Source organism: Bubalus kerabau, chromosome 6 (genome assembly GCF_029407905.1).
Source record: "Bubalus kerabau isolate K-KA32 ecotype Philippines breed swamp buffalo chromosome 6, PCC_UOA_SB_1v2, whole genome shotgun sequence".
Lineage (NCBI taxonomy): Eukaryota > Metazoa > Chordata > Mammalia > Artiodactyla > Bovidae > Bubalus > Bubalus kerabau.
Genome location: NC_073629.1, coordinates 118,722,071 through 118,743,648, shown reverse-complemented (window position 1 = coordinate 118,743,648; position 21,578 = coordinate 118,722,071). Strand labels below are relative to the sequence as shown.

Genomic DNA, 21,578 nt, shown 5'->3' with positions numbered 1-21,578 from the left:
GCCCCAGCTGTTCACGGCTTGGTGGGCAGGCTGTCTCCTTCGGGGCTCGGGGCAGGGGACCTTATTCAGGCTGGGGAGGGTCGGGGCCTCCGCGCCCTCCTCTGTCCTCGTCTCAAGCCTGGAGCACGAGGCCCAACGGCCAGCCCCTGGCCTGGGCCGGCTGCACCCTATGGGGAGCACAGACAGCCCCCCACTTCCTGGGTCAGGACGTCTATCCACCTGATGGCAGCCGCCTCCCAGGGCTGGGCGCTCAGAGCTCCAGTCACCTCTCACTCAACCTGCCGCCTTCCTGGCAGGTGATGTGGGTTGCGTGGCGATGCCGGGAAAAACTCACACACCTGGGTGAAGCACGCAGACTGATGCTGACGCCAGACAGCGAGAAGTGAGTGCTGAGCGCAGCTGGGCACCCGAAGCCCACTAAGGAACCCAAGATGGGTCCCTGTCCACTCAAGGGGGGACACTGTCGCCCAGGCCACACCAAGGGGTGCTCTGGGAGGAGCCTGCCCCTTGAGTGTGACAGGAGGAGTCCGGAAGGTGTGGAGCAGGGAGGGGCTGGGTGCTCGGCCACCCCCGTGGTCAGAACACCTGCTGACCTTTTCTCTTTACGTATTCATGGGTGCAGCAGCCGAAGTCTTATCAGAGGAGTCCCCAGCCCAAGTCCACCTGGTGCCAATTCTGAGCCTCTTTTCCCATGAATGATGTCTGGAGACCTCTCGGCCTGGAACGTCTCAGTGAGCAGAGCTGGACCACGGCGTGGGAAGCAAGACATATCCGACATCCAGCCCAGAGAGAAGGCTGGGAGCGTCGCAGCTCAGCTCTTCCAGCAACACCGAGGAGTCAGAGTCCCTAGAAACTCATCACCGGCCAGCTCTGTTCACGCATGCGCAAGAGCGAAAGTGTCCACTGAAGGGGGCACGTTTTACAGCAAAATCTAGAACAGCAGGGATGTCGGGACTTCAAAGCTCCCATCTCCTCCTTGCCCCTCTGATATGGTGTCTCAGGATTCTGGTAAGCTCATCTCTAAATGCCCTTGGGTTTTATCATTGCCCGAGAAGACATGGCCAATCCGCCACATCCCAGCTGGAAACATCTTGTGTAGAAACACCCAAAGGTGGCTTCAGATCTGGCGGTAAGGGACCTGCAGTTGCAGCGGGCCACTTCCCTCGCACCCCCTGGGCGTGCTGGGCCCTGGGGAACACCTCCCGCTCCCTGGGCGTGCTGGGCCCTGGGGAACACTGAGTTTCTACGGCTCCTACAATCCCGTAGTTTTCTCCCTTGAATCAAACCTTGACCTTTGAAGCCCTGAGTTTTGTAGATTTAAACTGACCTGAAGGGACCGAGAAAGGACTCAGTGAGGCCAGGAGTCTCCCCGGCAGCTCTGAACACAGCAGGGAAGGGTCGGATTGCTCACCCCTCTGGCTGCCCCTTGGAAGGGACTCCCACACCGCAGCGAACTTTGCAAAGACTCCTGAGGTCAGAAGGGCTATAGGGTGAGCCAGGCCTGGGAGTGGGGTCACAGCTTCTGCCCCCTCCCTACCGCCCAAGGGGGCATTGTAAAGTAGGGGCTCAGATTGTGAAGGATTTGTGCCTGTATTCAGGTTTTTTTTTTTTTTTTTTCACTCTAAGCAGGACATTTTGCTTTGAAGGGAGAGGTGACCGCGAAACTAGAGGCCAGAGAGGCAGGACACATACCTGCAGTGGAGTGGACACTCACTAAGAGGTAGAGGGCCTCTCTTTTGGTCAATGATCCTGCTGTCAGCCAGGCGGCCTGGCTCAACTGCTAATGGTGACGTTTACTTTCCTTCGGGAGGAGTCAGTCCAGCGGGTTCTCCTTGCACAAGACCTGAAGTGGTGCTGGGAGAATGAGCTGCCTAGACGGCCTCCTCCAGCTGTTGGTAAGTGGAACCCGGAAGTGTAGCAGTTTTATCCAGAGCCTTTTCTGTGATGTGTGTTCAGGGCCCCCTGGAATGGTCCCCTTGGCTTTGTCAGTTCCAGAGACCCAGATGGACACCACCTGTGTTATTGAAAGATGCTTCTCATGGCCTAGGTATTACTACCTCTTTCCACATTTCCATGGAAAACTTGTGGATGGCGATGTTAATTTAAGAAACTACCTGATTAGGTAGAGGGAGGGAGACATAGATAGGTGAGCCCTCAGATAACACAGTAGGTAGAGAGTGGCTATCAAACCGCTAACTGGGGATCACTATTCTCATCACTGGACCTGGAGGCCTGGACCTGGAGAAGTGGGCTTCCTCTGAGCATGTGTCTACACAGGGGAGGGATCCAGGGGCAAAGAGTCAAGTTTCGTGGGTCCCCAGATATGACCTGGGTTCTTTCCTTGGACTTTGGCCTTGGGGTCTCCTGACTCTCTGGTGTGGGTACCTGTGTGCCCACCTGTACCGGCACCCCTTGTTCCTTGCCCCCTCTGTGGTCACCCCTGGCCAGGCCCTCTGCTTTGGGCTTGTGCATGGGAGGCTCACAGGGCCTGGTCACCGGAAGTAGAGACCGAGGGGCTGGTCAGTCTGCAGGGATGAAAGATACCCCTCCAGCTCTAGGAGGAGGGGGCGTGGACTCTGCGGTTCGGAAATCAAGAACGTTCTCTGTGGCCACCCCACCCGTAAGTTTCCGATGATTTGATCTGGCATGTCTCTATCAGCCCCCGGGGAACGACCGTGACCTTCGCAGTCTTCATGACCTCCAAAGGCCTCAAGGACCCTGCAGGACAGCACAGGACAGGGCGGGACTTCACTGCCAAGACAGCAGCTCTGCCTTCCAAGGCCTCAGCAAGGAGTCCAGGTGCGTGTGTATGTGTATGCAGCTGTCTGTGTTTGCTGTATGCAGCGGCCCCTGGGGCTCGGGCTGCAGGGCGCCACACCAAGGTCACTTCTAGGAGCCAGCAAAGTGATGGAAGTTGAGGACAGGCGGGCATCTCTGGAGCGCCTTCCTTTCTTGTGGGAACAGGAGTAAAGACTGGGGTGAGAAGGTTCAGGGTCCACCATGTTCTGGCCCAGACCCCAGTCTCCAGAACCCTGTCTGCATGGCCTCTCACCCATGGACAGCTCCATCCAGCTGAGCCAGGTACCAGCTGTCCCCCACGAGCCATGCTTCTGGAGCCTCAGGGTGGTGAGCAGGGGACTTGCAGCTCCCCAGCCAGAAACCCTTTACCTGGGCGTCACCCCAGCTCCTACTGATGCCCGCGGACACAGTAAGGAGGCCAGCAGGTGGGGAGTGGGACTTCCTGCCCAACGTGGAGCGTGTCTGCACCGTCCCCCTGCCTGCCCGGGCCACAGTCTCCTTCTTGGCTGCAGACCGTGGCCTCCGTGGGGCCTCTGCCCCAAGGCTCCCTCCTTACCTGAACTCACAGGCATAGTACCCTCACCCTCACCCAGCCGCACGGACCGGGCTGCAGGGGGCGGGACAGCTGCCGTGGAATTCGTCATCAGGGAAACCGAAGGCACACAGAGTAGACAGTGACCCACCAGGAGATAAACGTTAAGTGGGCACGGAGGTCGTGTCCAGGGCAGGCAAGGAATTCCACCTGGGGAGGCTCTGCAGGGCTGGCCTTGGCTGGCAATGACCTCGGACCGCGGAGGTAGGACATAGGATGGGTGGCTGACGGGGGTTGGGGGTAGCAGACGGGCACATGGAGGGGCTGAGGCCAGCTTTCCCAGACCTGGGCGTGCTGAACACGCTCAGCCACATCAGCACCGGTGGTTCTAGAAAGTTCTACGGTCACACACAGCCTAACACGTCTCACATCCCTGCTGGTCCCCTTTAAAGTGACGCGACTGTTATTTTTGCAACTGGTTCCAAGGTTCTCAGGCCGTGCTCAGGCTGCAGTGTAGAGAAGAGACGGAAGACGGGGGCTGCAGGGACGTCTTTATTGTTCCTGGGAGGGAGCAGTATACACAGCCACGCTGCAGTCACTGAGCTCGTTAAAGACATCTCAATAAATAAAACAAATAAGCAACATATACACTGAAACAGAAAATATTAAAAAAAAAATGATTAGCTGAGCGAATCATGGAGGAAGAGAAAGGGGAGAGGTGAGAATTCCAGGCTAACTTGAGACAGTCATGCAGAGGCTGGGGTCGGGGGTGGGGAGTGTAGCTCGAGGTTCCTTTGTTAAGAGCCTTGGTCCAGTTGAAACAGAATGTACAGGAAGGCATTTCTGGTTTATTTTTGTAAAAATATACACTAAAAAAAAAAAGGCACTTAGAGGGAAATACAAAATCAAAATCCTTGTAAATGTGTTCCTGAATTCAGCAATCTTCAGAATCAATCCCCGCCCCCTTAAAAAATAAAAATAAAAAAAACCAGAACCCAGGTTTGGGTCTATGAACACTCTCAAACAGCGGCGAGGATGGCACCATGAGCTATCCGGTGAGATGGACCGTGAGAGATGGACCGGCGAGACGGACCATGAGCGCCACTTCCTGGGCAGGGGCGTCTCGGGGGCAGAGGCCGCGTGGTCCAGGGGGGCTGCCGCTGGGCCCTTGTCTGGACGCCGTGCGGAAGCGCCGAGATGATGGGGCAGGGGGGCTTCCTGGAGGTCGTTCGGGTTTCAGAAGTTGCAGACTCCGACGTTCCCAGATGCCAGTTGCGCTCAGCCCCGCAAGCGAGTCTGGAAGACAAGGTACAGGGAGGTTGAGAAGCCGCCGCAGCCCTCGCGTCCCGGGGCTGCGTGGCCGTTTCACCCCGTGGCCTTCCCGCGACGGGACGGGACTGCTGCGAGCTGCTCTGATACTTGCCTGCCCCATCCTCCCGGCAGGAGCTGGACAGGCGGCCGTGGTCAGGGCCACCAGGCACCTGCAGGCCGCTGCCCCCAGGGACCCAGGCCCGGCCCAGAGGGCTCCCTCTCTCCCCACCTCCACCCTCTGCTGCCACTCCCAGACCCCAAGGGCCGGATGCCCTGTCTCCTGCGCCCACCAGAGCCTCGTCCTGCACGGTGCCCCGCAGGCTGCTGCCGCCCCATGGAGGAGCTGCCCCTAGGCGGGCTCCTGTGGACAAAAACAGTGCCCCCCTGGAAAGGGAAGGGGGTTACGGTGAGGTGACTGTTGGGCCTGCGAGGTCACGGTGAGAGCAAAGCCAGCCGTGGTGGGGGCGGGGAGTGAGGATGCAGAGCAACGGGGCGGCCGTGGAGTCGGGGCTGGCAGAGGGAGATGACTGTTGAAACCCGAGCTTTTTAAAAAAATGCGCTTCTTTACTTACACTGCTTGGATCTGAGCTGCAGCGCACGGGCTCAGCAGCAGTGGTGGGTGGGCTTAGTTGCCCGACCAGGGACCGAACCTGAGTCCCCTGCATTGCAAGGCAGATTCTAAACCAGTGGACCACCAGGTCAGTCCTTAAACCTGTGCTTTTGAAATAACCATACATTCACAGACAGCTGCAAAAAGAATGTATAGGGAGGTCCCACATGTATCTCACTGAGTTCCCCCACTCTTATCACCTTGCACTAGTCAAGTGAGGCGTCTCAACCAGAAGAGGGGCCTGGGCGTGGCTGGTGGGCTGACTCACACTTCACTCGTGCGTGTGTGTGTGTGTGTGTGTGTGTGTGTGTGTGTGTGGTCTGACCCTGCTGGGCAGTAGGCAGCAGCAGCAGGGATGTGCCCCGCCCTCCGCTGGAGCCTGGGCTCCACACTGAGGTCCTGTAGCTCAGGGGGCTCTGGGACCCTTGACTGTATCCGGACAAACCCCTGCAAGCGTTAAGACCCTGCCTCCCTGAGCCCCAGCACCTGGAGACACACACGCACTCCTTTTTTCCAAGTTCTGAGCACTCCAAGTATGTCAGTCGTTTAAAGTGGTCCTGGGCAGAAAGTCAAAGGCTGCTCTCTCGGACAATGTGGTTGTAATTAGATAATTAATAAGGGGGGCAGCTAGAGAAAGCTAAATGGAAGCCTTCCTCCGCGGGAGGAAGTCATTACAACAGGTTTTGATATATGAGCCTCACCAGCCCTCCAAGGGGAACAGCATCATCCGTGGAAGCCAGGACGGCAGGGCCGCCCTGAGCAGTGTGGGTTTCGGGGTTCACGCCACACGCCCGTGGGGCCTGGGGCTCAGGCAGGAGCAAGCGGCAGGTTCATTAGTTTTCCTGGCTGAGGGCCCCCGGGCCCGCCCCCTTGATGTCACCCTGACCCTGGCTGGGTCTGCTCACGTGGGCGGCGCTCTCAGCCACAAATGTGAGGCAGCTGGGGCCCCGACTGCCTCCTACGTGGGACAGCCACCCAAAACCGTGCGTGCATCCTGTGCACAGCTCAGCCAGCCTCAGTCTGCCCGGTCCAGAAGGGGGGCAGGTGGAGAGGCCAGGCGGCAGCTGGACTGAGAGGGTGGGCGCCCTCCTCTCTCACCCAGGCCAGACCACAGGGCACTGAGAAGCAGCAGAGGGTCTTACTCCAATCTGTGTCCCGAGGGCCTGACATGGGGAGGGGCACGCCAAAAGTTCTCCAGAAAGAGACGCAGGTGGGCTTAAGGGGGAAGCACTCATTCTAGGGTCTTCCGTTCATTCATTGATCCCCACCCACCCATCCCTCCACCCAGGTTCTTCCCTTCCTTCCTCCCTCTCTCCCTCCCTTCCTTTCTTCCTTCTTTCTATCCACCCATCCATCCACCCACCATCCACCCACCATCCATCCATTCATCCAACCATCCACCCACCATCCATCCACTCATCCAACCATCCACCATCCATCCACTCATCCATCTATCATCCATCCATCCATCCATTCATCCAACCATCCACCATCCATCCACCCATCCATCCACCCACCATCCATCCATCCAACCATTCATCCATCCACCCACCATCCACCCACCATCCATCCATCCACCCACCCACCATCCATCCACCATCCATCCATCCATCCATCCATCCACCATCCATCCATCCACCATCCATCCACCCACCATCCATCCATCCATCATCCTTCTCTCCTCCCTTCCATCCACTCTCCCTTCCATCTATCTCCCCAACCACCCACCATCCATCATCCACCCTTCCTCCCATCCATCCATCCACCCACCCATCCATCTATCCAGCCCTCTTTCCAACAGGCATTGAGCACCTTTCATGTGCCAAGAATGCTGCTAGTTGTTTAAAAAGCCCAGGCATGGATCCGAGAAGTGCATCAAGGGAGGATAAACGTGCTGATAAACAACTAGAGCTCAACCTAGACAATGGCAACTTTTTTACAGGAAGTGTAGCTAAGACTCTGCAACCAGAAGGAAAAGGACAAAATACCCTGACTTTTGTCAGAGCTGCCAAAAAAGGCTGCCAGCGGGACACTGAAGGCTAGAAAGGGGGTCAGGAGGCCAGGAGCTGCTCTCCGAAGTCCAGGGCTGTGGCTGTGGGCCGTGTCACTGAGAAGACCTCCAGGGCACTGCTCCAGCTCTCACTGCCCCTTCCGAGTAAAAAGTAGAGGCCTCTTCACCTCCATGGACCCCGGCACCCACGGAAGGGGCCAGGCTGCTCCCACTGCCACAACTCTTCCCTCCTCCCACTCACTGCACCTAAAACAAAGACCCTCAACTCCTGGGCTCCCACGGACGCTGGGGTGGGGGTGGGAGGTGCCAGGGGAGACAGGCAGGAATAGGCCCAATGGTGGAAAGGCTGACAGCTGCCCCCCACCCTGGCGGGTCTCACCCAGTCTGCGCAGGTTGGTCCTCCTGCCTCTGGGGGTCTGTCTAGCACTGTCCTTCAGCTGGGGCCCTCTGGCCCCTCACCGAGCCTGGACCCAGCCTCCTGACCACCTGAACACAGCTCCCAAGAGCGGTTTGGAAGGAGAGAACCAACAAAATGTGCCATCAATACGGGTAGAAAACAAATGATGATTCACAATAGGGGACTGAGGGCCACAGATCAGAAACGGCCTTGCTGAGCAACACACACACACACATGCACACACACACACGCATGTGCGCACACACACACACATGCACGCACACACACACGTGCGCACGCACGCACGCACGCACACACACGGCCCCATGAACAGGGACCAAACCCTCAAACAAGCGGAAATTACCATCTCGGGAGAAGCCAGGGGAGCGTGTGAAGATGAAACAGGGACACTCTGCTTTGAAAGAGAAGGAGCAACAGGAAACAAGGGAAGAGCTCCAGGAAATCACGGACAGAATAGAAGCAAAATAGCAAGACAGACACTGACGAGAAACCATTCCTAAATTGGAGACTGACCCCTGGAGTCTCCCAGCATCTCAGCCAAAAGACAAGGCATGTGCAAAGGAGGGAGCGTACGCTATCACACACGAGATCCAGAGGGGAGGGTCCCGCGCTCAGGAAAGACCGGGGCTTCAGGTTAGAAGGAACACCCAGCTCTGGAAAGGACACCCAACGAGACGGGCAACCGAGCCACAGCACACAGAAAGTTCTGGATCCTAAGGCTGGAGAGAAATTCCCACAGGCCTCCAGGCATAAGAAGACCCGGCCGGACTGGGGTCATGGGCCCCGTGCTCACACCACTTGCTAACTGACCATCCCAGGCCCCCCAGAGGTTTGACGGAGAAGGGTGGTGTCCCTGGAGCGCTGCTCCCCAAGAATCTGCAGACCCCCAGAAAGGAGAAGAAAGGTGAGGCACTGAAGTCCTCAGAAAGTGCCCCTCTCCAACGCCATTTCTGGGAAACACTGCTAGGAAACGTCCCCCATCTGGATGAAAAGCAGTCTGGGCTCTGTCTCTGCAGGCACGGTGACGACTGACCTAACAGTCTCCCCGCTGCAAATCAGACAAGCAGACAAGATGCTGTGCTCAACGCTCTTGTAATTCCGAGGGGGCTGGGCACCGTCTTTTCCCCAGCCAGGTCCCTAGGGTCTACTGTGGCACCTGGCATACAGTAGGTGCTCAATAAATACCTGCTGAAAAAGGGACTCCAGTGAAGAAATCAGACCGACAGCAGAGGAGACGGTCAGCCAGGTGTGGTGTTGTTGAGTCGCTCAGTCGTGTCCAACTCTTTGCAACCCCACGGACTGCAGCACGCCAGGCCTCCCTGTCCATCACCAACTCCCAGAGTTTACCCAACCTCATGTCCATTGAGTCGGTGATCCCATCCAACCATCTCATCCTCTATCGTCCCCTTCTGTTTCCACCTTCAATCTTTCCCAGCATCAGGGTCTTTTCCAATGAGTTGGTTCTTTGCATCAGGTGGCCAAAGTATTGGAGTTTCTGCTTCATCATCAGTTCTTCTAATAAATATTCAGGACTGACTTCCTTTCAGATGGACTGGTTTGATCTCCTTCCTGTCCAAGAGACTCTCAAGAGTCTTCCCCAGTGCCACAGTTTGAAAGCCCAGGTGTGTCGGTCACCCGGGTGTGACATTCGTGCTCCCTGCAGTGCCCTCCTGACATAAAGTGCTCGGACTCCCGAGCATCCTAAGCATCTCTCCTCGAGACCAGCCGCGGTGGCACCAGCACACAGAAGCCTGTGAGAAGTGCAGAGGGCAGGCCTTGCCCCAGACCGAGGACTCAGCACCTGCACTCAGGCAAAATCGCTGCTCTTTGGAGAGCTCCTCGAGCAGGGAGAACTGGATGGGGGTGCCCAGCCTGTATCACCTGCATCCCTGTTCAGAGATTAGACCGCAGTTGGGATGGGCAGAGGCTTGCCAGGGGCACATGGCTGGGTGGAGAGCAAGAACTTGGGCATCGTGATGCTCCCTGTTGGGGGCAGGGCCCACCATGGGCAGCCAGGCCTCGAGGTTGTGCCCACCGCTGAAATCCTGCCTGAGAGTTCCAGACCCAGAGACCCCTGGGGCCCACCCGCGACACAGCCATGCAGCCAACCCATGTCCAGCTGTGATTGTACTTCGATGATCACCCACCTGAACAGGCAGGCAGCAGGGTGCCAGTGACGGGCCCCCGGGGGGGGTCTGAGGGTCACCCACTGATCTGGCCGGGTTCTGTTCTTCCTGCTGGGTAAGGCCTCTAAGAGACCACAGGGACCCGGGTGCAGCAGGCTCTGCACGCCTCCTTGCCTGCTCCTGGACAGACTGGGATGGGCAGGGTCAGTGGGCGGCCAGAGCAAAGCTCAGCCCTAGGGCCGCGTGTCTGCCCCAAGGCCGTCTCTGTGATACATTTGTCCAGGGATGCGAGGAGATAGGTGCTCTGCTTCCATGGGAGAGAATGGGAAGCCCGGGCTCCTGGCATCAAGCTCCGATCTGGCCTCCCTAACAGGAAAGCGGGCAGGCGGTAAACAGCACCGCCCCTTTGGGGCCGGGATCGGGGTGGGCTCCCCTGGGTCATCAAAGAGGCCGGGGGTCCGGCTGCCCTTGTTGGGTGCTGGGCGGGCAAGGGTGGCTCAGAGGTGGGGCGTCCTGCCTTTCGGGCCCCCTCCTCCCTGCGACCTCTGGGCACCTCTCCTGGCTGGAAGGCCAGAGGGGCGGAAGCGTAGAGAAACGGCCATGCCGAATGACAAAACGGAACTAATCCCGCTACTGCTTGAGAACCCACGCCTAGCAGGGCAGAAGCAGGCCGTAAGCCACTCTCTGCAGGTCCGACTTGGTTCTCAGAGATGTTTAAGGACACATTCCTGTGAGATGATGGTGGGCCAAGGAGGGACAAAAGCAAAGCCTGCTTCCTCTTCCAGCAAATGGAAATCAAAAAGCACCCGGCCTGTAAGAACACTGCCTCACTCCCTCTCCCTGTCCTCCCTACCCTTGAAGGGGCTGCAAGTGGCCCCTGAACCAGGCAGTGGCTTTAAGAGGCAGGACACCCCGGTCTCTCTCTGCAGGCCCCTGTCAGAGAGGGGGACGAGGCCATGGCCACGTGAGTCTCCTTAGCCCAGCCATCAGCCAGTTGGCAGCATACGGGGCCAGAGCTAAGACCCCAAGTTTCTGGGCCGGGGGCCGGCCCATCCCCTCTGAACAGGCCTGCTCACTCAGGATTGGCTGGGTTGGTGGGATCCCCTGACCACACCTCGAAGCTCTTAGGACTCCTGGCAGGAGTAAGGGCTTCTGCTCCTCTGCAGAGAAGCTCGGGCCCTGGCCACTCTGCTCAGCTCTGCTGGGGCCACAAAGATTCCAGGATCTGTGTGTCCAGCTCCAGGGTGACACTCAGGACCACCACTCCGACCCCAGCGCAGGCTGTGGGCTCCAGAGGGACCTTGCCCGTCTGTGCTGGTGACCTCGGACCCCCCAGGGGCTCTCTGTCCCCTCTCAGCCTCCCAGACAAGCCCCCAGCTTGCAGGCCCTATTTGCCTGGGGCCCCTGCCCTGCTCAGGGTCTGGGGTCAGTGGGAGGGTGAAGGGGGGTGAGGACCCCTCTGTCCAAACTCCGGGACTCAGACGACTGAGCCCAGCCCGTCCACCACCTGTGAGAAAGAGGATTCCCCTCTGGAATGGCCGTGTTTATGATGCCAGGGAACTTCTATGGCTCCCTGGTGCTCGCAGGCGAGCTGTTGGCCTTGCTCTTGCAGGCAGTGAGAACTTCACATCCACTTAGAACCGGAGCTGCGTATGCTCTCTCTCTCTGTCTCTCCCCCTCATCCTCTCCCTGGACTTGGCCTCAGTGACTCAGGCTGACTGCGTCTGGAGTGGCCTGTCTGCCAAGGGGAGATCACCCTGAGAACAGGCTGGGGAGGGGGCGAGCTTGCCTCTGGGCGCCCCAGCAGCTCCCTCCCGCTGGCTGCTTCCCAGCGTCCAGGCCTGGAGAGGCCCACCCTGTGGAGCCCACCCCGGCGGCCCGTGCCTCCTCAAGGCCAGCCCAGCTCCCCCGGGAGCTGCAGCAAGAAGGCCCCGGGTCCCCGCCGACCCACCCTCAGCACTACCCCGTGCAGCCTGCCTCCGAGGGAGGCCGTCCCATTTCTTCTCCATGAGTCACAAGACACTGCCAAGGGTCCTCCCACATTTCAGAGACAGAGAGGGAGTAAGTCAGCAGACAAGGAGGGCGCAGTCTCTTCCTGGTACACGGCCTTCCGACCTGGAACTACTTTAACCAGTAAACCAGCATTTCTTCAGATGCCACTGCATCCAGCTTCTGCATAAAACTCCCAAGTGGAAGAGAGGGGAACAGACACCCACCCTGCAGGTGCCCCCTTTCAGCCTGGAGGTGCAGCAAGTGCCTTTAGAGGCGGTCATCCAGGGGCATCGTTTCAGAGGTGACCAGAAGGATCCTGGGGGTGACTTACCCCAGGTCACCGGGTGGGGCGGGTGTGGAATCACCCACAGAACTCGGGTCAGCTAAGCCCTGGGTCAGAAACCCTCCCCCACCCACTGCCAACTTCATTCCCATGACACCCTTCACGCGGGTCCAAACCTGCGGGTACCGACTTAATAAATGTCTTTGCGTGTTTGACAAGTGAGGGTGCGGAAGCACAAGCGTCCTCGTGACAGCGGCACCCGCTCGAGAGAACATTAACTGAAGGTTCTGACGCCACGCGTTCTGCTGACACTGCCGTGTGACGGTCAGCGGCTCCTGGTCCCTGCTTCCAGCCAGCTCACGGTTCACTTGGGGACAGACAGACATCATCACAAACTGCAGTGTGTTCTAATGAAGGTATAATAAAGGTACATAAAGGTCTCCGATTATTTCAGTGAAAGTCGCTCAGTCGTGTCCGACTCTTTGCGACCCCAAGGACTGTAGCCCGCCAGGCTCCTCTGTCCATGGGATTCTCCAGGCAAGAATACTGGAGTGGTTGCCACACCCTCTTCCAGGGGATCTTCCTGACCAGGTGATCAAACCCAGATCTCCTGCCTCGCAGGCAGATTCTTTACTGTTTGAGCTACCTGTGAAGCCCTCACTTAAAAAATACAAACATATAAATATCAATGATTATACAAAAATATATGAAATGTTGGGGTTTCCCAGGTGGCGCTAGTGGTAAAGAACTCACCTACCAGTGCAGGCGACGTAACAGACCTAGGTTCGATCCCTGGAAGGGAAGATCCCCTGGAGGAGGGCGTGGCAACCACTCCAGTGTTCTTGCCCGGAGAATCCCATGGACAGAGGAGCCTGGAGGGCTGCAGTCCACGGGGGCACAAAGAGTTGGACACGACTGAGGTCACTGAACACATATGCCCATGGGAAATGTTATAACACAAGTAAACCTATAATGGCACAGAGTGAAAGCAGAGAGGAAGCAAAGCTCAAGTTTCCAGGCTTTGGGAGCTCTTCAGAGAGTCAGGGGCTGGTGCTGGGTCTTCAGGAAGCCTGGTCTTGAGCAGGAAGGGGGAGGGTCTTGTGGGTGGAGGCGAGGGCACACAGGCACGGACAGGTGGGCTGGAGGGTGGGGAGGACTGGGGGTGACGGAAAGGCAGCTCTGGGGGTCAGAGGTGGGCAGGACCCCACGGGGCAGTGGGGAGGGAGTGGACAGGGAGGAGCGCCCCACAAGACGAGTTGGGCTTTCCAGAGATTGTGGTGGGGAGGCCCCAAGGAGGCCTGATGGGGAAGGAGCCCAGCAGGGCCCCTGCTGCTGTCCAGGAGGAAGGGGCCAAGGACTCCAGGGAGACCCAGCAGCTGCAGAGAGTCGGCCAGAGGTGAGGCGGCCGGGGCTACAGACTGGGCCCCAGGAGGGGCCGTGATGCCAGGAACTAAACGGGGGTCAGGGGAGAAGAAGCCTAAGACTAGGTCTGTTTCCTAGTCTTGTGAGCAGCGGGTGGTCTCAGGATTCCCTGAAGGTCAAGTTCAGCCTGCAGGATGCGCGGCTCCGGCCCCAGGAGAGGGCTGGGGGCCTCAGACTTGGGAGAAAGACCCTCCCCTTGGAAGTGATGAGGGCACCTTGCTTTGCCAGGATTTGAACCAGGCCTCTGGATCCCAAACCAGGCACCCTTCTCCATTCCTGTGCACCCTGTCGGGGACAGAACCAGGGGACACGGGCTTTTAGGGTCACATGTTCAGGGAACACGTGGGGCTGAGCTTGAATCTTCTGTAAGAAGTCTTCTCAAGAAGACTCTTCGAGTCCCTTGGACTGCAAAGAGATCCAACTGGTCCATCCTAAAGGAAATCGGCCCTGAATATTCATTGGAAGGACTGACACTGAAGCTGAAGCTCCAATACTTTGGCCACCTGATGGAAAGAACTGACTCATTTGAAAAGACCCTGATACTGGGAAAAACTGAAGGCGGGAGGAGAAGCGGGCAACAGAGGATGAGATGGTTGGATGGCATCACCAACTCAATGGACATGAGTTTGGGTGGACTCCGGGAGCTGGTGATGGATAGGGAGGCCTGGCGTGCTGCAGTTCATGGGGTCGTAAAGAGTCGGACTCGACTGAGCGACTGAACAAGTGTGCGCAGCTGGCCAGCAGTGCCCCCTCCTGGCGGGAGGACCACATCGCAGCAGAGAGCTACGATTTTCACCTGGCCCTCGGAGTCCCCAGGTGAGCGGGACTGGCTAGGAGCAGTCTTCTGCATGTTGGAAGGAACAGGGCGTGCCAGGACCTGGCTCTCCACAGGCGATTCTGCTCTTGTTCCCACATCGTCCACGTAAACACACCGTGTGACCCGCTGGGGTCAGAGCAGAGGAGCCAGAGCTGGGAAGGAAACCGAGACCCCCGCTGTTTGAAGAGGCCGCTGCCCCATCGCTTTCAGGGGAGCTCAGCCTGGAAAACGCTGAAGAACATTTCCCATGAATGATGAAAATGGGGGACAGAAAACTGTTTCCAGGAACACGTCGGCTGTGATGACAACCTCTCCCTGACTACTGCAGGCCTTCAGTTCCCAGACGAATCTCAGAAGAGCAGGCAATTTTTAAAATGCAAAATGGTTTACAGAAATAGCTTCACCTTGATTTATTTTACTGGACACTCTTTCTTCCAACCACCAAGAAAAAACCTGCTACGTTTGAAACATTATGTGCCAAGGCGTGCAAACCCAGGAAAAAAACAAAACCCAGGAAAGCAGCAGGAAGACTCCTACTGTAACCCAGTCCCCAGTCGGACCCGTCTCTGGGAGCCCTGAGTCTGGCGATGGATGTGGACAAACCAATAGCACACAGGGGCTCCTGGCAGGAGGGTGTCCTTCTGGGCATGGGGATACCCCAGGTGCTGGGGAGAAGTCGGGGGCTTGGCCAACCCACCCCTTCTGCTTCCCAAGCTCTGGACTCGAGTGCTCTGAGCCCATTTCCTATTCTCAAGCTTTAGCACCACCTGAATACAACTGATCTCTGCTGGGAAACATCATACTTAGAAATCGACCAGGGATTTTCCTGGTAATCCTACGGTTAAGACACCTCGCTTCCACTGCAGGGACCAGGGGGCACAGGTTCAGTTCCTGGTCGAGGAACTAAGATCCTGCATGCCTCTGGGCACGGCCATAAAAGAGAGAGAGAAAGACAGGACAGAAGTGAACGGGTCCTCACTTAAGCACGAAAGGCCCTCAGGCGTTTGGGTAAGATGAGCTCAGAGAAGCGGGGCAGGGTGAGTGAGTGACCCCGGGCCGGACCGGCCAGGCGGCTGTGAGCAGCCAGCCCTGCCCCTCCGGGTGGAGGCCAGGCCTGGGTCCAGAGGAAAGGTGTGCATGGTGACAGCCCCATCTGCACAGCCCGGTCCCTGCCCCCGGTGGTCACTAACTCTGACTGAAAGACACCTACCTGGTGGGCCTGCAGGACAGGTGTTCATGTGTCTCAGGGCAAACGCAGAGAGCCAGAGCAGTGCAGACACTGAGAACTGGGGGTTCTGGACTGGCCACTCTTCCCTGGCAGCCGCCAGCCCCCCAGCGAGAGGGTGACCCCAGGCCCATGGCTCCCACCCTGTCTTATCCCTTAGCTTCCACATGCTGCTCATGACCGTGGCCTCCTGCTGGTGGGGAAGCCAACACCCTCGCTTGTACAGACACTCGAGTTCCTGGCAGCAAGGAAGTGGGGTCCTCGGGGCATTAACAGGGGGCTCTGTTGTTGGCTGAGGAGCACCAGCCGGGGGTCCCAGCCCTCCAGATACGTGTGTGTGTGTGTGTGTGCGTGTGATTGTGAAAGTCGCTCAGTCCTGTCCAACTCTTTGAGCGTCCATGGAATTCTCCAGGCCAGAATACTGGAGTGGGTAGCCTATCCCTTCTCCAGGGGATCTTCCCAACCCAGGGATTGAACCCAGGTCTCCCGCATTGCAGGAGGATTCTTCACCAGCTGAGCCACAAGTGAAGCCCAAGAATACTGGAGTGGGTAGCCTATCCCTTCTCCAGGGGATCTTCCCAACCCAGGGATTGAACCCAGGTCTCCCGCATTGCAGGAGGATTCTTCACCAGCTGAGCCACAAGTGAAGCCCAAGAATACTGGAGTGGGTAGCCTATCCCTTCTCCAGGGGATCTTCCCAACCCAGGGATTGAACCCAGGTCTCCTGCCTTGCAGGCAGATTCTTTACCAGCTGAGCTATCAGTCACGGTTACTCTGCTGATCTTCAAAGAACCTGGAGCTGCTGCTGCCTCTGGGAAATGTGTTAGATAATTTCTCCAAAACAAAGTCATCCATCACTCTCCTTCCAACAAAGAGCCCAATTCCCAACGATTAGATTTGAGATTCAAACTTCTAATTTCACAATACACAAATTTAAGGGCTCTTCTGTCTGCTGAACAGACAAAGGTCCACGGAACCTGGAAGGGCTTGTGCATGTGGGCAACAGACTCTTTAAACTGAGTGGTTGCTGACATGCCATGCTGCGCTAATTTCAGTTGACCAGCAAAGTGATTCGGCGATACACAGATATATTCGGTCTTTCTCCGATTCTTTTCCATTACAGGTTCTCACAAGATACTGAGTATAGTTCCCTGTGCTATCCAGTGTGTCCTGGTGGGCTGTGGGTTTCACGTACACATATTAATATATGTCTGTGTGTGTCTGTGAATCCCAAACGCCTAACTTACCCCGCCCTACTTTCCCCTTTGGCAACCATAAGGTGGCTTTCCCTAACTAAGAGCCTGCTTCTCTTCTGGAAATAAGTTCATTTCTATCACTTTTTCAGATTCCACAGTAAGCGCCATCATGCGGTCCTAGTCTTTGTCTGAATTGCTTCCCTGAGTGTGAGACTCTTACCAGGCCACTGGTAACTTCCCCACTGCTGACTGTCACTGCGGGGCTGAGCAGTCCGGTCTGGGAAGGGTGGGTTCTGGGGGACCGATGCCGGGAGGGGGGCCTTCTCAGCCTTGGCTTCCACGAGATAGTTCTGGGTCACGCCCTTGTCCCGGACAGCTCGCGGCCCCTGGGGCCAAGGATGGAGACACAGAAATATGCTCATTATTGCTCAATTTTTAAAAATTCAATTTTCCTGGACTGAAATCCCACATTTATAAATTATAGAAGACTCAAATCCTACGGAATAGACTGTGTTTTTAAAATATTTTGGAATAGAAAAAAAAGAAAACCCTGAATTATTCTGTATTTTCCTACCCAGCGTCTTTCCACAGAAAGTGACAGGAATGAGAAGTGACCGCCGGGCACACACGCTTCTGCCATCAGACCTCAGCGGTACAGCCCATCCTAGGCTGTGCAGTGACCCAGGGGCGCCTCTATTTTAAAGGCTTTGTGGAACAGCTGGTTCTTCGGAGCCTCTTCCTAAGCTGAGGGCTCTTGCAGTGAAGCATTTGAAAATAAACGAACCCCCTCCCTGGATGCCCTGATGGGAGGCGCTGACCTCTGCCCGGGGGTGTGACCAGGCCTGACCTGGGGACGTCCTGCAAGGCTGGGGCCTGGGGTCTGTGAGCCTGCAGCCTGGTCCTGTCTCTCTCATCTATAGCACGGGCTGCTTCTATCTGCCCAGGTGAGTGCACACTTGCTATATGACAGATGCCCACTTTGTGTCTGCGGGGAACGTTAATGAATGAGCCGGCTGGCATTCCAGGGACGGAACCCCGTTTCAGGTCACATGCTCCGGCTCCCCTGGATTCGGGATGACCATACAGCATGGGCTGAGCAACTCGAGTGGCCGGATTGGATGGTACAAATACAAATAGACGTTTCTCTGAAATGCAACCGTGTATAACAAAGGTCTATTGTGCACAGAGCGTGTGTGGGGCTCTGCTGCAGACCCAGCAGGTGGAGTGGACAGGGGCGGGGAGCAGGGCCGGGGGGCTTCCAGGCCTTCGGTACTTGGATCGTATGTGCATTTGTGTGTACACACATGCCACCATAGTCCACCTACCTGTGTGTATATGCACTGGGTACACATATCCCAACATCACATACAAACATGCATGCATACTGCCACACTCCTCTCTGAGAGGGCTCACCTCTGTCCCCAGTTTGCTGCTGACTTAATGGTTTGGGGGTTGAGATCATGCACTCACGTTGCTCCTAACGGCCCACCACACAGATGTTGGCAGGAATTCAGGGCCGGCTTCAATCACACCCAGCCACTCCCCTGGGCGTGATGGCTCAGGGTGCCTCCACGGCTCCTCCGCTGAGGCCAGGAGCCCTGGGGTGGCCGGGCGTGGACAGCAGATGGAGAAGGGGCAACTCTGCGCCCTGGAGTCTGCCCAAGGAGGACACGGGATGCCCTCTTCTTAAAAGTACCTTTCTGGTCACTCATGCTAACACTTCCCATCTCTTCCTTTCTGGTCGAGTCAGCCTGACAGTCACTCGTGGAAATCACAGATGTCCACATGCCACACAGACCTGTGTACTCACCAAATACTCCTCTGTAGTCTTTCATTGATTGCAACCGTATTCCTCAGTTTGCAAGTCGGAAAAGACTACTTTTATTAGAAAGACAGCAGTGCCAAGACCCAGAGATAGGAGATGAGACTGCAGAGTTAGGGTCAAAGCAAAGTAGGTCAGTCTCTGAAAGTCTGATCTCATGCTTCTGAACAAACCAAAGGCTACTGCTCCTTAAAGGGAATCACCCTTCCATAGTCAGCCCACTTTAAACGCGTTTATTTGCCATTCGGACTCCAGCCTAATATCCTACAGTAATTTCTGCTGCCGAGACAGACCCATGAATAAGGAAAGCTGTGTGTGTGTCAGTGTTTATAAAGGAATTCAGCTTCTACTTTGAGTCTTAGGCCCAGCAATCCACCTTCCCCTCTAGACGCTCTTTAATCAAGCTTTGTCAATAAATAGATGTGATGCAGATGTTCTGTGCAGTTTTAAAGAATTCAGGTTGAATCCACTTTAAAATAAAACACTACCCAGCCATCACGTACAGCCATCACGTTAACAGACTGAAGAAAGCTTTAACAAAACCCTAAATGGAGGCAGGATTTCGAAAATCAGTGAATACACCTTGAACCAGAAACAAGAATTTGAATAATGCTTAGCGAAAGCACAGAAAAGACCGAAACACTTTCAACATCTAACAGGAGTCACTTCAAGGAAATCTGGGGTCTCACATTTGGTAAACAAAGAAAGGAAGCCATGGTTACACTCTGAAAAAGTTTTATGATTTGTTAAGAACTTGAGTGAAAAGTGCCCTCTTTAGAAATGGAGCTGCGTTCCCAAATGAATCTGAAATGAGTTCATTTAGACCGTTTTATCAGGCACACCGGAGAACACAATGGCACCCCACTCCAGTACTCCTGCCTGGAAAATCCCATGGATGGAGGAGCCTGGAAGGCTGCAGTCCATGGGGTCGCGAAGAGTCGGACACGACTGAGCGACTTCACTTTCACTTTTCACTTTCATGCATTGGAGAAGGAAATGGCAACCCACTCCAGTGTTTTTGCCTGGAGAACCCCAGGGACGGGCGGGCTGCTGTCTCTGGGGTCGCACAGAGTCGGACACGACTGAAGCGACTTAGCAGCAGCAGCAGCATCAGGCACACACCCACTTCACAAAGTACAGTGACCACGTCTGAGGCTTCAGGACGTGAGCGAGACCGACCCCTGCCCTGTCCGACTGTCTTCCCTCGCGTCACGGGGCAGCTCCGGTCGCGGCGAGGGTGGTGAGGCTGCAGCCACAGGCACGCGCCGTCTTTCCTGGGGCGACGCCGGGTCTCGGTCTGGTCTTCCTGCTCCTCCAGGCCGGCTGGGACTCAACTCCACACGGCCACTGAGACTCAGCCTGGTAGAGTCTCTGCTGTCTTGTAGCTGCCCTGTGGGGGCACACAGCCCCCCAGCCACTCGGGACGGTGGGACACAGACCCTAAGCTGTCCACACTGACTCCTGCACACATCCACCCGACACGCCGCTCCCACTTCCGCCAGGAGCCCCCCGGCTGGTGCCAGTCACCTGGCCCGGCCCAACTACAGGGTCTGAGGAGTGGAGCAGGGACAGCCAAGCTTTGGGGGTGCCACTGAGTCCACCCCAGGGGCCAAGGCAAGGTTTTAAACAAAGGCTTCTCCAAAACACAAACAGTAATTTGCAGACAGTCACTTGGGAGACCATCTGATCATCTGATTACACCGCCCGTGTGTGTGTCAGTCACTCAGTCGTGTCCAACTCTTTGTGACCCCATGGACTGTAGCCCACCAGGGCTCCTCTGTCCACGGGATTCTCCAGGCAAGAATACCAGAGTGGATTGCCATTTCCTTCTCCAGGGGTTCTTCCTGATCCAGGGATTGAACCCAGGTCTCCTGCATAGCAGACAAATTCTCTACCATCTGAGCTACAGGGCAGTCCCTGATTATACAACTTTCTCTAAATGTGGGCCTCAGAGTCCTGAAGGTCCACAAGTGGCAGAATCATGCCCAAATCATGCCTTTGAGGGCAAAGGTGCAGAGAGCCAGATACTGGATGAATGTGTGCAAGAATGCAACTTTTAGAAAATAGTCACTGAGGTCAGCCAAGCTGGAATCAAGATTGCAGGGAAAAATATAGACAACCTCCAATATGCAAATGATACCACCCTCATGGCAGAAAGCAAAGAGGAAGTAAAGAGCCTCTTGATGAAGGTGAAAGAGGAGAGTGAAAAAACTGACTTAAAACTCAACGTTCAAAAAACTAAGACTGTTGCATCTGGTCCCATCATTTCATGGCAAATAGATGGGAAAAAAAATGGAAACAGTGACAGACTTTATTTTCTTGGGCTCCAAAATCACTGCAGATGGTGACTGCAGCCATGAAATTAAAAGATGCTTGCTTCTTGGAAGAAAAGCTATGATAAACCTAGACAGTGTATTAAAAGACAGAGATATTGCCAACAAAGGTCCATCTAGTCAAAGCCATGGTTTTTTGCCTGGAGAATACCAGGGACTGAGGAGCCTGGTGGGCTGCAGTCCATGGGGTCGCGAAGAGCTGGACACGACTGAGTGGCTAAGCATCACAGCACATGGTTTTCCAGTGGTCATGTACGGATGTGAGAGCTGGACCATAAAAAAAGCTGAGCACTGAAGAACTGATGCTTTCGAACTGTGGTGTTGGAGAAGACTCTTGAGAGTCCCTTGGACTGCAAGGAGAACAAACCAGTCAGTCCTAAAGGAGACCAATCCTGAATATTCATTGGAAGGACTGATGCTGAAGCTGAAGCTCCAATACTTTGGCCACCTGATGGGAAGAGTCGACTCATTGGAAAAGACCCTGATGCTGGGAAAAACTGAAGGCAAAGAGAGAAGGGGCAACAGAGGATGAGATGCTTGGATGGCGTCACGGACTCAATGGGCAAGTTTGAGCAAAGTCATGGAGATAGCGAAGGACAGGGAAGCCTGGTGTGCTTCAGTCCTCGGGGTTGCGAAGAGTCAGACACGACTGAGCGACCGAACAACCACCACCACCACCAC

The 21,578-nt window shown here is 56.0% G+C and overlaps 1 protein-coding gene across 1 annotated transcript in view; it reads right to left on the bottom strand.

Moving 5' to 3' along the window:
- Positions 1 to 4,178: 4,178 nt before the first annotated feature.
- The window catches only part of TWIST2 (twist family bHLH transcription factor 2), a 52,390-nt gene continuing 34,990 nt past the window's right edge, over positions 4,179 to 21,578 (bottom strand). Inside the window, exon 2 of the mRNA XM_055587042.1 lies at positions 4,179 to 4,627. The gene's annotated coding sequence lies outside the window, so the exon portion shown is untranslated. The remainder of the gene's footprint in view (positions 4,628 to 21,578) is intronic.